This window comes from Delphinapterus leucas, chromosome 17 (assembly GCF_059928025.1).
Source record: "Delphinapterus leucas isolate spDelLeu-1000000601 "Yukka" chromosome 17, BTC_Dleu_Yukka2, whole genome shotgun sequence".
Lineage (NCBI taxonomy): Eukaryota > Metazoa > Chordata > Mammalia > Artiodactyla > Monodontidae > Delphinapterus > Delphinapterus leucas.
Genome location: NC_143145.1, coordinates 64,615,036 through 64,629,004, shown reverse-complemented (window position 1 = coordinate 64,629,004; position 13,969 = coordinate 64,615,036). Strand labels below are relative to the sequence as shown.

The 13,969-nt window shown below is 34.2% G+C and overlaps 1 pseudogene; it reads left to right on the top strand.

The window, feature by feature from the left end:
- Window positions 1-331: 331 nt before the first annotated feature.
- On the top strand, window positions 332-11,234 carry LOC149747048 (glutaredoxin-2, mitochondrial pseudogene; annotated as a pseudogene).
- Window positions 11,235-13,969: the final 2,735 nt, after the last annotated feature.

Below are 13,969 nucleotides of genomic sequence, written 5' to 3'. Positions count from 1 at the left end.
CACAAGGTGCTTAACAATAAATTGTTTACTAGAATTTACTGCTGTTACTCAAATTTATTTTAGCCAAAATAATGGAAACTGTTAACTAATACCTGCACAAACATATTAAGATTAATGAAAAGAAAAAAGTTCTGTTAGAAATGTTTCTGCATTCAAAAGACAAAAACATATTTCACAATAAATTTAATGGTAAAGTAGTAAATACCCCTTATTTTATTTTCTACTTCATTTATACAACAAAATTCAATATTCAATATATTCAATATCTATTTATGTTCTTGCTACTTTTCTTTATCTAAGATTGCTTGTGATAGCTGTTTGGGAAGAAATTGATTAGAAAAAACTATATGTATGTATATATAATTTTCATCTTTCAGTCTTGTGTGTGTGTGTGTGTGTGTGTGTGTATGTGTGTGTGTTCATATAACATCCAGGGTTTTTCATTGTATTTATTGGAAAGAACAGGAACAAGTGTTGATCTACTCCATCTCATCTTTGAGTGGGAGATTTTGAAAGAAGAAAATGTTCTGAATTGCCAATAAAAATATCCAATACAGTTCTCAGCAAACATATATGAACATCTCCCCAGTGTTGTGTATGTCAACATTGAATAACCAGCTCTCTGGGATAAAAATTTTTGAGTCTGAGGAACAGAAAGAAAAAAGGTTGAAGACAAGTTAACAGAGTCTAAGGGGCCTCTGGGACACCATCAATGGACAAACATACACATTGTGGGAGTCACAGAAGGAGAAGAAAAAAAGAGGAGGAGACAGTATTTGAAAAAAATGGCTTAAAATTTCCCAAATTTGATGAAATATATAAATATAAACTTCTAAGAAACTCTACATATTCCAAGTATGGTGAACTCAGAGATGTGCACCAAGATACATAATCAAACATTCAAAAGACAAAGAGAAAATCCTGAGAGCAGCCAGATGGAGGTGACTCATCACATATGAAGAATCCTCAATAAAATTATTAACAGGTTTCTTATCACAACGTTTGGAGGCCAGAAGTCAGGAGGCCTATATATTCAAAGTGATAAAAGAGAAAAATTGTTAACCAAGAATCCTATACTCAGCAAAACTGTCCTTCAAAGGTGAGGCAGAAATTAAGACATTCTTGGACAACAAAAGCTGAAGAAGTTTGTTACCACTAGACCTGCCCTTGAGCAAGAAATGCTCAACGGAGTCCTGCAGGAGTGAAATGAAAGGACACAAGGCAGCAACACAAAATCACATGTAGAAATAAAAAACTCACCAAATGTAAACATGTGGACAATTATAAAAGCCAACATTATTGTAGCAATGGTTTGTAACTCTATTTATATTTTTCTACAGGACTCAAGAGATGAAAACATTTTTAAAAATTATTGCTCTAAAAGCTAGTACTATTATAACTAATGTTTATAACTTAATGCTTTGTTTGAAACATAATTTAAGACTCTAATGCATTTAAAAGAATTATTAGTGTTTTAGTGTATACCATGTATAAAGATGTAATTTTGTGACCTCAACAACCAAAAGGGGTGAGGACAGTGCAGTAAATGGGCAGAATTTTTGCATGCTATTGAATTTAAACTGGTAAAAATTCAAATCAAGACCATGTGTTGGTGCCATGCAGCTTTGGTGGGGACAAAGCTAGAGTGGCTTCAGTAGGCCATCTTGGTTGGGCAGCAGGAGCTTCTGCCTTTGGGATGGGGAATAGCACATCATCATCTTTGGGGAACTCAGCAACTGCTCCTGTGAATCAGACCCAAGAAACAATTTCTGATAACTGGGTGGTGATTGCCTCAAAAACATCCTTTTCTTACAGTACAATGGCAAACATACTTTCCCATGACATGAATGTTAACTATAAAGTGGTGGAATTGGACGTGCTTGAATATAGGAGCCAGTTGGAAGATATTCTTTACAAAATTCACCAGTGAAAGAAGTGTGCCAAGAATATTTGTCAATGGGACTTTTATTGGAGGTGCAACTGACACTCATAGGCTTCACAAAGAAGGTAAATTGCTTCCACTCTTACATCAGTGTATTTTTTACAAAGTATGAGGAAAGAATTTTAGTGATATGTGCTCATAACTTTGATACTAAAATGTCAGCTATATAAAGTGATAATGCCTGATAGTGTATTTTAAATATTTGAAAGTTTTAAATTGGAAAATTATCTCTATGAAAAAGTCATAATGAACAATAAATCACTGTGAAAAACTCAGAAATTCAAATTAGTGTTATAATTTTAAAATTATAAATGTAATCCTCATGGTAACCATAAAGAAATAGATAAATAACATACACAAAAAGAAAAGAGAAGAGAATTAAAATATTCCACTACAAATAATGAACAAAACTCAAAGGAAAAGACCAATGCAGGGAATGAGGGACAATAAAGCTGTAAAGCATGTAGAAAACAAATAGCAAAATAGAAGTTCCTGCTTATCAGTAGTTACTTTAAATGTAAATGGAAGAAATATTCCAATCAAAAGACAGAGGTTGGCAGAATAGCTAAACACACATTATCCAAGTACATGCTGTCTACAAAAGATCCACGTCAGATCCAAAGAAAGACAAATAGACCAAAAGTGAGAAAATAGAAAAAGATATCCCATGCAAATAGTAACCTAAAGAGAATATGGTAGCTATACTAGTATTAGAAAAAGTAGACTTTAAATCAAAAGAGTTTACAAGAGACAAAGAATAACATTATATATTATTAAAAGATTTAATACAGCAGAAACAACAATTATAAATATTTATTTACAGACAATAAGAAACCGTCAAAATATAGGAAGTAAAAATTGACAGAATTGAAGAAGAAGTAGTTCTATAATAATAGTTGAAGACGTTAATAACTCACTATCAATAATGGGTAGATAAACCAGATAGAAAAAAGTAAGAAAATAGAGGACTTTAACAACACATTAAATTAACTATATCTAACAGACACATATAGAACACTCTACCTAATAACAACAGCATACACATTCTTCTCAGGTGCACATGGGATATTTTCCAGGAAAAAGCATATATTAGGTCGTAAAGTGAGTCTTAAGAGATTTTAAAAGTTAGCTTTCATACAAAATATATTCTCCAATCCAATGGGATAAAGTTAGGAATCAATAACAGAAGGGAAACTGGAAATTTAACAAAATATGAAAATTAAATAATACTTTCTTAACAAATAGATCAAAGAAAAAATCATCAGGGAAATTAGAAAATACTTATGAATGAAAATTAAAACACAACTAACAAAACTTATAAGATGCAGTGAAAGTAGTGCTAAGGGGAAATACATGGCTATACAAGATAACATTAGAAGAAGCAAGAAAGATCTCAAATCAAAAAGCTAATTTTAAAACTTAAGGAATTAGAATAAAAAGAGCAAACTAAACCCAAAGCTAGTAGAAGGAAAGAAATAATAAAGATTAGAGCAGAGATAAATGAAATAAAAAATAGAATAAAATAGAACATAATCAATGAAACCAAAAGCTAGTTCTTCAAAAGATCAACAAAATTAACAAACCTTTAGCAAGATTAAATACGAAAAAAGAAAGAGAAGATTCAAATTACTAAAATCAGAAATAAAAGTGGAGCAAGTCCCAGAAGCCCACATTCTGACCCTGACAAATCTTCCTCCGGTCACACAGGTCACAGTCCTGAGCCCCGCCCCCATCAAAGCCTCCTCTGGCCATGTGGGTCAGTGGACCCAAGGACCACCCACCTCCAAAGCTTCTTCTGGGTGTGCTGGACAGGAACAGACACTGGTGAGAGGAACATACGCAGGGGTGGGGCTGACAAAGTGGTTCAGAGACCTACCTAGAGGTTTTGGAGGGTATATTGGGAAGGTGGAGATTTGCTGTAGTTCACTATGGGGGCAAGGATACTGATAGTGGAGGCACCAGGGAATTTTTTAATTTAATTAATTAATTAATTAGTTAAATTTTTTTTCTTTTAATTTTTTTACATTGTTCTGTTTTGTAGTTTCATCTTCCTTTTTATTTTTTCCAATTTATTTTTTATTTTACTAATTTTATTTTATCTCATTTTTTATTCTTTTTATTGTTCTGCTCTTTTTTGCTTGTTGTCTTTTTCTGTTTGTCTTGTTTATTTGTTGGTTTGTTTTTTCAATAGTTTTGTTTTGTTATCTTCTTTTTTATTTTATTTACTTTTTTTTCTTTTTGTCATTTTTCAGTGTCTTCAGTTCATTTAGCTTTTCTTTTAGTTTAGTTTAGTTTTGTTTTGTTTTCTGTTTAGGTTAGTTTCGTTTTTATTTTTGGTTTCAGTTTTTGGGCTCTCTTGTTTGGGTGTCTTCTTGTTTCTGGCTTTCCTTGTGTTTTGTTGTTATTGTTGTTTGCTTGTCAGTTTGTTTTTTGTTTACTTGTATTTGTTTTTGTTATTTGTCTTGGGTTTTATTTGTTTATTTGTTTTCTTTGTGTGTGTGTGTTTGTTTTTGTTCAGTTTGGTTTTTATTATCTGCCTTGGGCTTCCTTTGTCTTTTTTTTTTTTTTCCTGAGCCACGTGGTTTGCAGGGTCTTGGTTCGCAGGCCAGGTGTCAGGCCTGAGTCCCTGTTGTGGGAGCACCAAATCCAAGCCACTGGACTACCAGAGAAATTCATGTCCCAGGAAATATTATTAATCAGTGTGAGTTCTCATGGAAGTCCTCATCACGGCAACAAGACCCAGCTCCAACCAACTGCCTGCAAGCTCCAGTGCTGGACTTCTCAGGCCAAAGAACCAGCAAGACAGGAACACATCTGCACCCATCAACAAAAATAAGAAGACAAAGAAATATGTTACAGATGAAGGAGCAAGGTAAAATCCTAAAAGACCAAATAAATGAAGAGGAAATAGGCAATCTACCTGAAAAAGAATTTGGAGTAATGATAGTACACATGATCCAAAATCTCAGAAATAGAATGGAGGCATGGATTAAGAAAATACAAGAAATTTTTATCAAGGACCTAGAAGAACTAAAGAACAAACAAACAGTGGTGAACAACACAATAAATGAAATGAAAAATACACTAGAAGGAATCAATAGCAAAATAACTGAGGCAGAAGAACGAATAAGTGAGCTGGAAGATAGAATGGTAGAAATAACTGCCAAGGAGCAGAATAAAGAGAAAAGAATGAAAAGAAATGATGACAGTGTCAGAGACCTCTGGGACAACATTAAATGCCTTAATGTTCTAATTATAGGGATCTCAGAAGAAGAGAAAGAGAAAGCGTCTGAAAAAATATTTGAAGAGATTATAGTCAAAAACTTCCCTAACACAGGAAAGTAAATAGCCACCCAAGTGCAGGAAATGCAGAGACTCCCATACAGGATTAACCCAAGGAGAAACATGTGAAGACCCATATTAATCAAGCTAACAAAAATTAAATTCAAAGAAAAAATATTAAAAGCAGAAAAGGAAAAACAACAAATAATATACAAGGGAATCACCATAAGGTTATCAGCTGATTTTTCAGCAGAAACTGCACAGGCCAGAAGGGAGTGGCAGGATAGATTTAAAGTGATGAGAAGGAAAAACCTACAGCCAAGATTATTCTACCCAGCAAGGATATCATTCATATTCAATGGAGAAATCAAAAGCTTTACAGACAAGCAAAAGCTAAAAAAAATCAGCACCAACACACCAGCCCTACAACAAATGCTAAAAGAACTTCTCTAGGTGAGAAACACAACAGAAGAAAAAGATCTAAAAAATAAACCCAAAACAATTAAGAAAATGGTAATAGGAACATACATATATATAATTACCTTAAATGTAAATGGATTAAATGCTCCAACCAAAGGACACAGACTGGCTGAATGGATATTAAAAAAAACACACATATATATGGTGTCTACAAGAGACTGACTTCAGACCTAAGGACACATACGGACTGAAAGTGAGGGGGTGGAAACATATTCCATGCAAATGGAAATCAAAAGAAACCCAGAGTTGCAATACTCATGTCAGACAAAATGGACTTCAAAATAAAGACTGTTACAGAAGACAAGGAAGGATGCTACATAATGATCAAGGGATGAATTCAAGAAGAAGATATAACAATTGTAAATATTTATGCACCCACCATAGGAGCACCTCAATACATAAGGCAAATGCTAACAGCTAAAAAAGGGGAAATCAACCATAACACAAAAATAGGGGGGACTTTAGTACTTCACTTACACCAAAGGAAAGATCATCCAGACAGAAAATTAATAAAGAAGCACAAGATTTAAATGACACAATAGGCCAGATAGATTTAATTGATGTTTATAGGACATTTCATCCAAAAACAGCAGATTACACTTTCTTCTCAAGTTCACATGGAATATTCTCCAAGATAGATCACATCTTCGGTCACAAATCAAGCTTCAGTAAATTTAAGAAAATTGCAATCATATCAAGCATCTTTTCCGACCACAGCACTCTGAGATTAGAAATGAATTACAGGGAAAAAACCATAAAAAACACAAACACATGGAGGCTAAACAGTATGTTACTAAATAAACAAGAGGTCACTGAAAAAAATCAAAGAGGAAATCAAAAAATACCTAGAGACAAATCACAATGAAAACATGATGATCCAAAACCTATGAGATGCAGCAAAAGCAGTTCTAAGAGGGATGTTTGTAGCAATACAATCCTACCTCAAGAAACAAGAAAAATCTCAAATAAACAACCTAACCTTACATCAAAAGGAACTAGAGAAAGAAGAACAAACAAAACCCAAAGTTAGTAGAAAGAAAGAAACCATAAACATCAGAGCAGAAATAAATGCAATAGAAACAAAGAAAACAGTAGCAAAGATCAATAAAACTAAAAGCTGGTTCTTTGAGAAGACAAACAAAATTGATAAAGCTCTAGCCAGACTCATCAAGAAAAAGAAGGAGAGGATTCAAATCAATAAAAACAGAAATGAAAAAGAAGTTACAATGGACACCACAGAAATACAACACATCATAAGAGACTACTACAAGCAACTCTATGTGAAGGACAACCTGGAAGAAATAGACAAATTCTTAGAAAGGTATAACCTTCCAAGACAGAATCAGGAAGAAAGAGAAAATATGAACAGACCGATCACAAGTGCTGAAATTGAAACTGTGATTAAAAATCTTCCAACAAACAAAAGTCCAAGACCAGATGGCTTCACAGGTGAATTCTATCAAACATTAAGAGAAGAGTTAACACCCATCCTTCTCAAACTCTTCCAAAAAAATTACAGGGGGAGGATGACTCCAAGCTCATACTATGAGCCTACTATCACCCTATATCAAAACCAGACAAAGATACTACAAAAAAAGAAAATTATAGACCAATATCAGTGATGAACATAGATGCAAAAATCCTCAACAAAATACTAGTAAACAGAATCCAAAAACACATTAAAAGGATCATACACCATGATCAAATGGAATTTATCCCAGGGATGCAAGGATTCTTCAATATACAAAAATCAATCAGTGTGCTATACCATATTAACAAATTGAAGGAGAAAAACCACATGATCATCTCAATAGATGCAGAAAAAGCTTTTTACAAAAATCAACACAAATTTATGTTTCAAACTCTCCAGAAAGTGAGTATAGAGGGAATGTACCTCAACACAATAAAGGCCATATACAACAAACCCACAGCAAACATCATTCTCAATGGTGAAAAACTGAAACCATTCCTCTAAGATCAGGAACAAGACAAGGATGTCCACTCTTGTCACTATTATTCAATATAGATTTGTAAGTCCTAATCATGGCAATCAGAGAAGATGAAGAAAGGAAAGGAAAAAAAAATCGGAAAAGAAGTAAAACTGTCACTGTTTGCAGATGACATGATACTATACATAGATAGTCCTAAAGATGCCACCAGAAAACTACTGGAGCTAATCAGTGAATTTGGTAAAGTTACAGGATACAAAATCAATACACAGAACTCTCTTGCATTCCTATACACTGAAAATGAAATATCAGACAGAGAATTTAAGGAAACAATTCCATTTACCATGGCAAAAAAAAGAATAAAATACCTAGGAATAAACCTATGTAAGGAGGCAAAAGACCTGTACTCAGAAAACTTAAGACACTGATGAAAGAAATCAAAGATGACACAAACAGATGGAGAGATATACCATGTTCTTGGATTGGAAGAATTAATATTGTAAAAATGGCTATACTACCAAAAGCAATCTACAGATTCAATGCAATCTCTATCAAATTACCAATTGCATTTTTCACAGAATTAGAGCAAAAAAAATTACAATTTGTATGAAAACACAAAAGACCTTGAATACCCAAAGCAATTTTGAGAAAGAAAAACTGAGCTGGAGGAATCAGGCTCCCTGACTTCAGACTATACTACAAAGCTACAGTAATTAAGACATTATGGTACCAGCACAAACACAGAAATATAGTTCCATGAAACAGGATAGAAAGCCCAGAGATAAACACACCCACCTATGGTCATCTAATCTATGACAAAGGAGGCAAGAATATACAATGGAGAAAGACAGTCTCTTCAATAAATTGTGTTGGGAAAACTGGACAGCTATATGTAAAAGAATGAAATTAGAACACTTCCTAACACCATGCACAAAACTCAAATCAAAGTGGATTAAAGATCTAAATGTAAGGCCAGACACTATAAAACTCTTAGAGGAAAACCTAAGCAGAAGACTCTCTGACATAAATTGCAGCAAGATCATTTTTACCCACCTCCCACCTCCTAGAGTAATGAAAACAAAAATAAACAAATGGGACTTAAAAGATTTTGCACAACAAAGGAAACTATACACAAGAAGAAGAGACAAACCTCATAATAGGAGAAAATATTTGCAAAAGAAGCAACCTACAAGGTATTAATCTTCATAATATAAAACAGCTCATGTAGCTCAATATCAAAAAATCAAACAATGCAATCAAAAAATGGACAAAAGACCTAAAGAGATATTTCTCCAAAGACATACAGAAGGTCAAGAGGCACATGAAAATATTCTCAACCTCAGAAATTATTAGAGAAATGTAAAGTAAAGCTACAATGTGGTATCACCTCACACCAGTCAGAATGGCCAGCATCAAAAAATCTACAAACAATTATTGATGGAGAGGGTGTGGAGAAAAGGGAACCATCTTACACTGTTGGTGGGAATGTAAATTGATACAGCCACTATGGAGAACAGTATGGAGGTTCCTTGAAAAACTAAAAATAGAACTACCACATGACCCAGCAACCCCACTCCTGGACATATACCTGGAAAAACCATAATTCCAAAAGATACATGCATCTCAATGTTCACTGCAGCTCTATTTACCATAGCCAGGACATAGAAGCAATCTAAATGTCCATAAACTGAGGAATGGATAAAGAAGATGTGGTACATATACACAATGGAATGTTACTCAGCTATTAAAAGGAATAAAATTGTGTCATTTCCAGAGACGTGGATGGACCTAGAGGCTGTCATACAGAGTGAAGTAAGTCAGAAAGAGAAAAAACTAATATTGTCTATTAATGCATATATGTGGAATCTAGAAAAGTGGTACAGATGAACCTATTTGCAAAGCAGGAATAGAGACACATATGTAGACAACAAATGTATGGACACCAAGGTGGGGAGGTGGGATGAATTGGGAGATTGGGATTGACATATTTTCACAACTATTTATAAAATATATGACTAATGTGAACCTACTGTATAGCACAGGGAACTCTACTCAGTGCTCTGTGGTGACCTAAATGGGAAGGAAATCCAAAAAGGCATGGATATATGTATACGTACAGCTGATTCACTTTGCGGTACAGCAGAAACTAACACCATATTGTAAAGCAAGTACTTTCCAATGGAAAAAAAAAAAGAAATGAAAGTGGATACATTAATACCAATTCTACAGAAATAAAAAGTATTATAAGAGAGTACTATGAACCATTGCATGCTAACAAAATTGGATAAACTATATGAAGTGGACAGATTCATAGAAACAAAACCTTCCAATCCTAAATCATGAAGAAATAGGAAGTCTGAATAGACCTATAAATAGTAAGGGGACTGAATTAGTAATTGCATCTCACTCAACGAAGAAAAATCTCTGGATCTGACGGCTTCCCTGGTGACTTCTGCCAAACATTTAAAGTGGGACTAATAGTAATCCTTCTCATTTTTTCCCCAAATATTCAAGAGGAGAGATCACTTCTTAACTCATCCTATGAGACCAGAATTACCCTGAAACCAAAGAAAAATTCAATACATAAATAAGACAATTACAGATCAATATCCCTTATAAACACTGACATAAAAATCCTCAATAAAATACTACCAGGTTGAATTCAATGTCATATTAAAATGATTATACACCATGACCAAGTGGGAAATTCCTGGAATGCAAGGATTGTTCAACATAAGAAAATTGATCAATGTAATATAGTACATTAACAGAATAAAGGGAAAACTCACATGATTATCTCCATTTGACAAAATTCAACACTCCTTCATGATAAAAATACTCAGTGAAATAGAAATAGAAGGAAGTTACTTCAACGTAATAAAAGCCACTAATGAGAACACACAGCAAACATTATACTCAACAGTGAAAGACTGAAGGTGTTTATTTTAAGATCAAAAAACTGCAAGGATGACCACTCTTAACACTTCTACTTAATGAATTCTGGAAGTTCTAGCCAGAGCAATTAGGCAAGAAAAAGAAATAGAAGACATCGAAATTGGAAAAGAAGTAAAATTATTTTTGTTTCCAGATGATATGATCTTATACATAAGAAACACTAAAGATTATACACACAAAAATACTGTTAGAAATAATAAATGAATTCAGCAAAGTAGCAGGACACAAAGTCAGCATTCAAAATCAGTTGTATTTGTATACACTACAATAAATAACCTGAAAGAAAATTTTGCACATAATTTCATTAGCAATAGCATTAAAAAGAATAAAATGTATAAGAATTCCCTTAACCTAAAAGTGAAAGACTTGTAAAATAAAAACTACAAACATTGCTGAAAGAAATTTTAAAATGCATAAATAAATGGAAATATATCCCTTTGTTCATGGATGGGGAGGCTTTATATTGTTAAGATATCAATACTACCTAAAGGAATCTACAGATTCAATTCAATTCCTATCAAATTCCCAAAGATATGTTCTGCAGAAATAGAAAAATACATTCTGAAATTCACATGGCATGTAATAACCATGACAATCTCAAAAAGGAAGAACAACACTGGAGGACTCTCTCCTAATTTCAAAACTTATCACAGTAATCAAAACAGTGTGGTATTGGCATAAAACAGACATATAGGCCAGTGGAATAGAATTGACAGCCCATAAATAAATTTCCACATATATGGGTAAATGATTTTTGACAAGGGTTCTAAGACTGTTCAAAGGGGGAAGAATAGTCTTTCCAACAAATAGTGCAGGGAAAACTATATACCAGACCAATATTTTATTATTTTTAGTTATTCTAATCAGGTAATTACTCTCTAGGTGACAATTTATTTCTGTCCTAGGAACAATGAGGTAAATTAGCAATTTCCAAAGTTTTCCTCCAGTCAGTCCATTTTAATGTCTGCTCTGGTACTGTTTACCACTTTTGTAACATGCCTCCCTGTGTCTGATGGCCAAGAGTTCCAGAAGGACAGCCACTAGGGAACTTTCCATGAATGCTGATCCCCTGATCAATGTATGAAGGGAGTGTACACTGGAACCTGGAGTGAGGGAGTAGGGAGTTATGAATGGCTCTTACGATATGAATCCATTCAAGCATTTCCTATATTCCTAAAACTTTGGATTCATTTCTCTACATTGTACCAGAAAATTCTTTATCCTCAGTTGCATTTAGTGTAGGTTATATTTTGTCCAAGTGCCATTCGAACAACAGAGTAAAAGTTAAGCCCACTGCCCACTCTCTCAAATCAAGAATCTCTTATAACTGTATGTATATCAGTATATCCAACCTAATCAAATCATGTTATTTTCTTCCTGGTATAGAACTTAAGGAATCAATTCCTACATATATTTCTCAGATTTCTGTTGAATTATATGTTATGCATTTTTTCAATGGATAAGCTATATTGTATTTATATCTTTGGGGCATGCTAGATGTGCCTCTAATTGAGAGTCTGAAGTCCATGACTGGGTAGAGAAAGTGAGTCTTAAAAGGGACTTGGAATAATTAAGACAGGGTAGGCAGGTTTCTTCAGACAAGATAAGAGAAGCTGATTTTCCTGACAAGAGATGTTTATTAGGATATCAAGGGAAGGGATCAAGATAATCAGATTTTTTAAATCCACCCAAAAGTTTTCATTACAAAACTGAAGACGTTGATCTTTCCCAATCCCTGTCCAAACTGCACTATAATTTAGAAACATACCTGAACAGACTTTGTGTCTATATTTTGAATATTTCAGCCCTTTGGGTAGAAAAGTTAAAAAATTATTTTGGGGCCAAATGGAGAAGTTCTCTACTTCTTTGACCATGCCTGAGAGATTATAAGTTTGAATTTGCCACTTTCTTTCTATAAACTCTTCAGAACAGCCAGAAGCAGCTACCCTACACCACAGCTCTTATTTCCACCCCAATGTTCTATTGCTTCTGCCACTTGGGCTACCAAACCATGCATATAACAGGCACTCCACTACACAACAACTGTAGCAGATAATTTAAGTAACTGTATTTCCACTGAAACACACTATCAGTATCGTATTTTCCACTGGCAATAATGTCATCCCTGTTTTTAAATATAAACACATCAAATAATAAAACCCAGGATCCCATCTTTAAAACTGGCTTCATGGAACCACTTATGATAATAAAATTCTCAGTTTGTGTTTGGTGAGGATGATGGTAACCATTCTAGAAAGTTCAAGTGGAAAAGATTTAATACAGTAAAATAGATATTTTTACAAAAGTGATGAAAAGGCTAGATGTTTCAAGATTCAGGAAAACTGCCGTGGTTCTCAGATTTGCCATTAACAGTTAGGGAGTCATGAGGTTGCATGAACCATAGGAAACTTTTGGTCACAAACACCCCTGGCTCCTGATATGAGGCAGAAGGTTTCCGTGAAAACTTCTGGAAATTGTGGCAACAATTTCATGTTTGATAGCGCTCATATTTTTCTTGCTTCTACTGGAGGAATTATGATAAATTTTCTTTCTTCCAATTCTTACATTATTGTCTCTTATTTTCAGACTCTAAACCTGATCCTCTTGGTGGAGATTACAGGGAAAAACGTTCATGGGCTTCCAGCTGGGAGAGCATAGAAAGGGAGAAAGTAGTGCTGAGAAGGTATAGTGTCTCTAATTTCTGCTGTACTGTAGTTAATCATGGGGCAGATTAAGACTTGTTTATGACAGATTCTGTATGCCACCTTGAAAAACTAGGATCTTCTCCCAGCCTTAGGTTTCCAAGTAACACCTAATGTTTCTAAAATAAGGAAAAGAAAGATTAGATTTTTAAGGAAGATATCTTGAGTTACAGAATGAAAATAGACTAGAAAGATGAAATACTGGAAGCAAACAGATTGCTGAAGAGACTATTGCAATATTCCAGGGAAATGAGATGATGAAGGCTAAAGTAAATGAAGTAACTACAGGGTTTAAAAGAAGGGATGGGGCTTCCCTGGTGGCACAGTGGTTGAGAGTCCGCCTGTCGATGCAGGGGACACCGGTTCGTGCCCCGGTCCGGGAGGATCCCACATGCTGTGGATGAGGCAATTCCAGCTAGAAAAAATCTAGTGTGGAATACTCTCCTACTCTTGGGTTACAGAGATGGAATAAAGTGAATACCTGTAGTCTTGATCTTGACTATCTGATAAAGCCATTCTACATTTTGAGAAAGTGAAACAAAAATACAAGAAACAGTAGACAAGAAAGAAGAAATTTCTCTCCTTCGTTTGAGCCATACTTTTGTCTTATTTTTATTTATTTATTTATTTTTGCGGTACGCAAGCCTCTCACTGTTGTG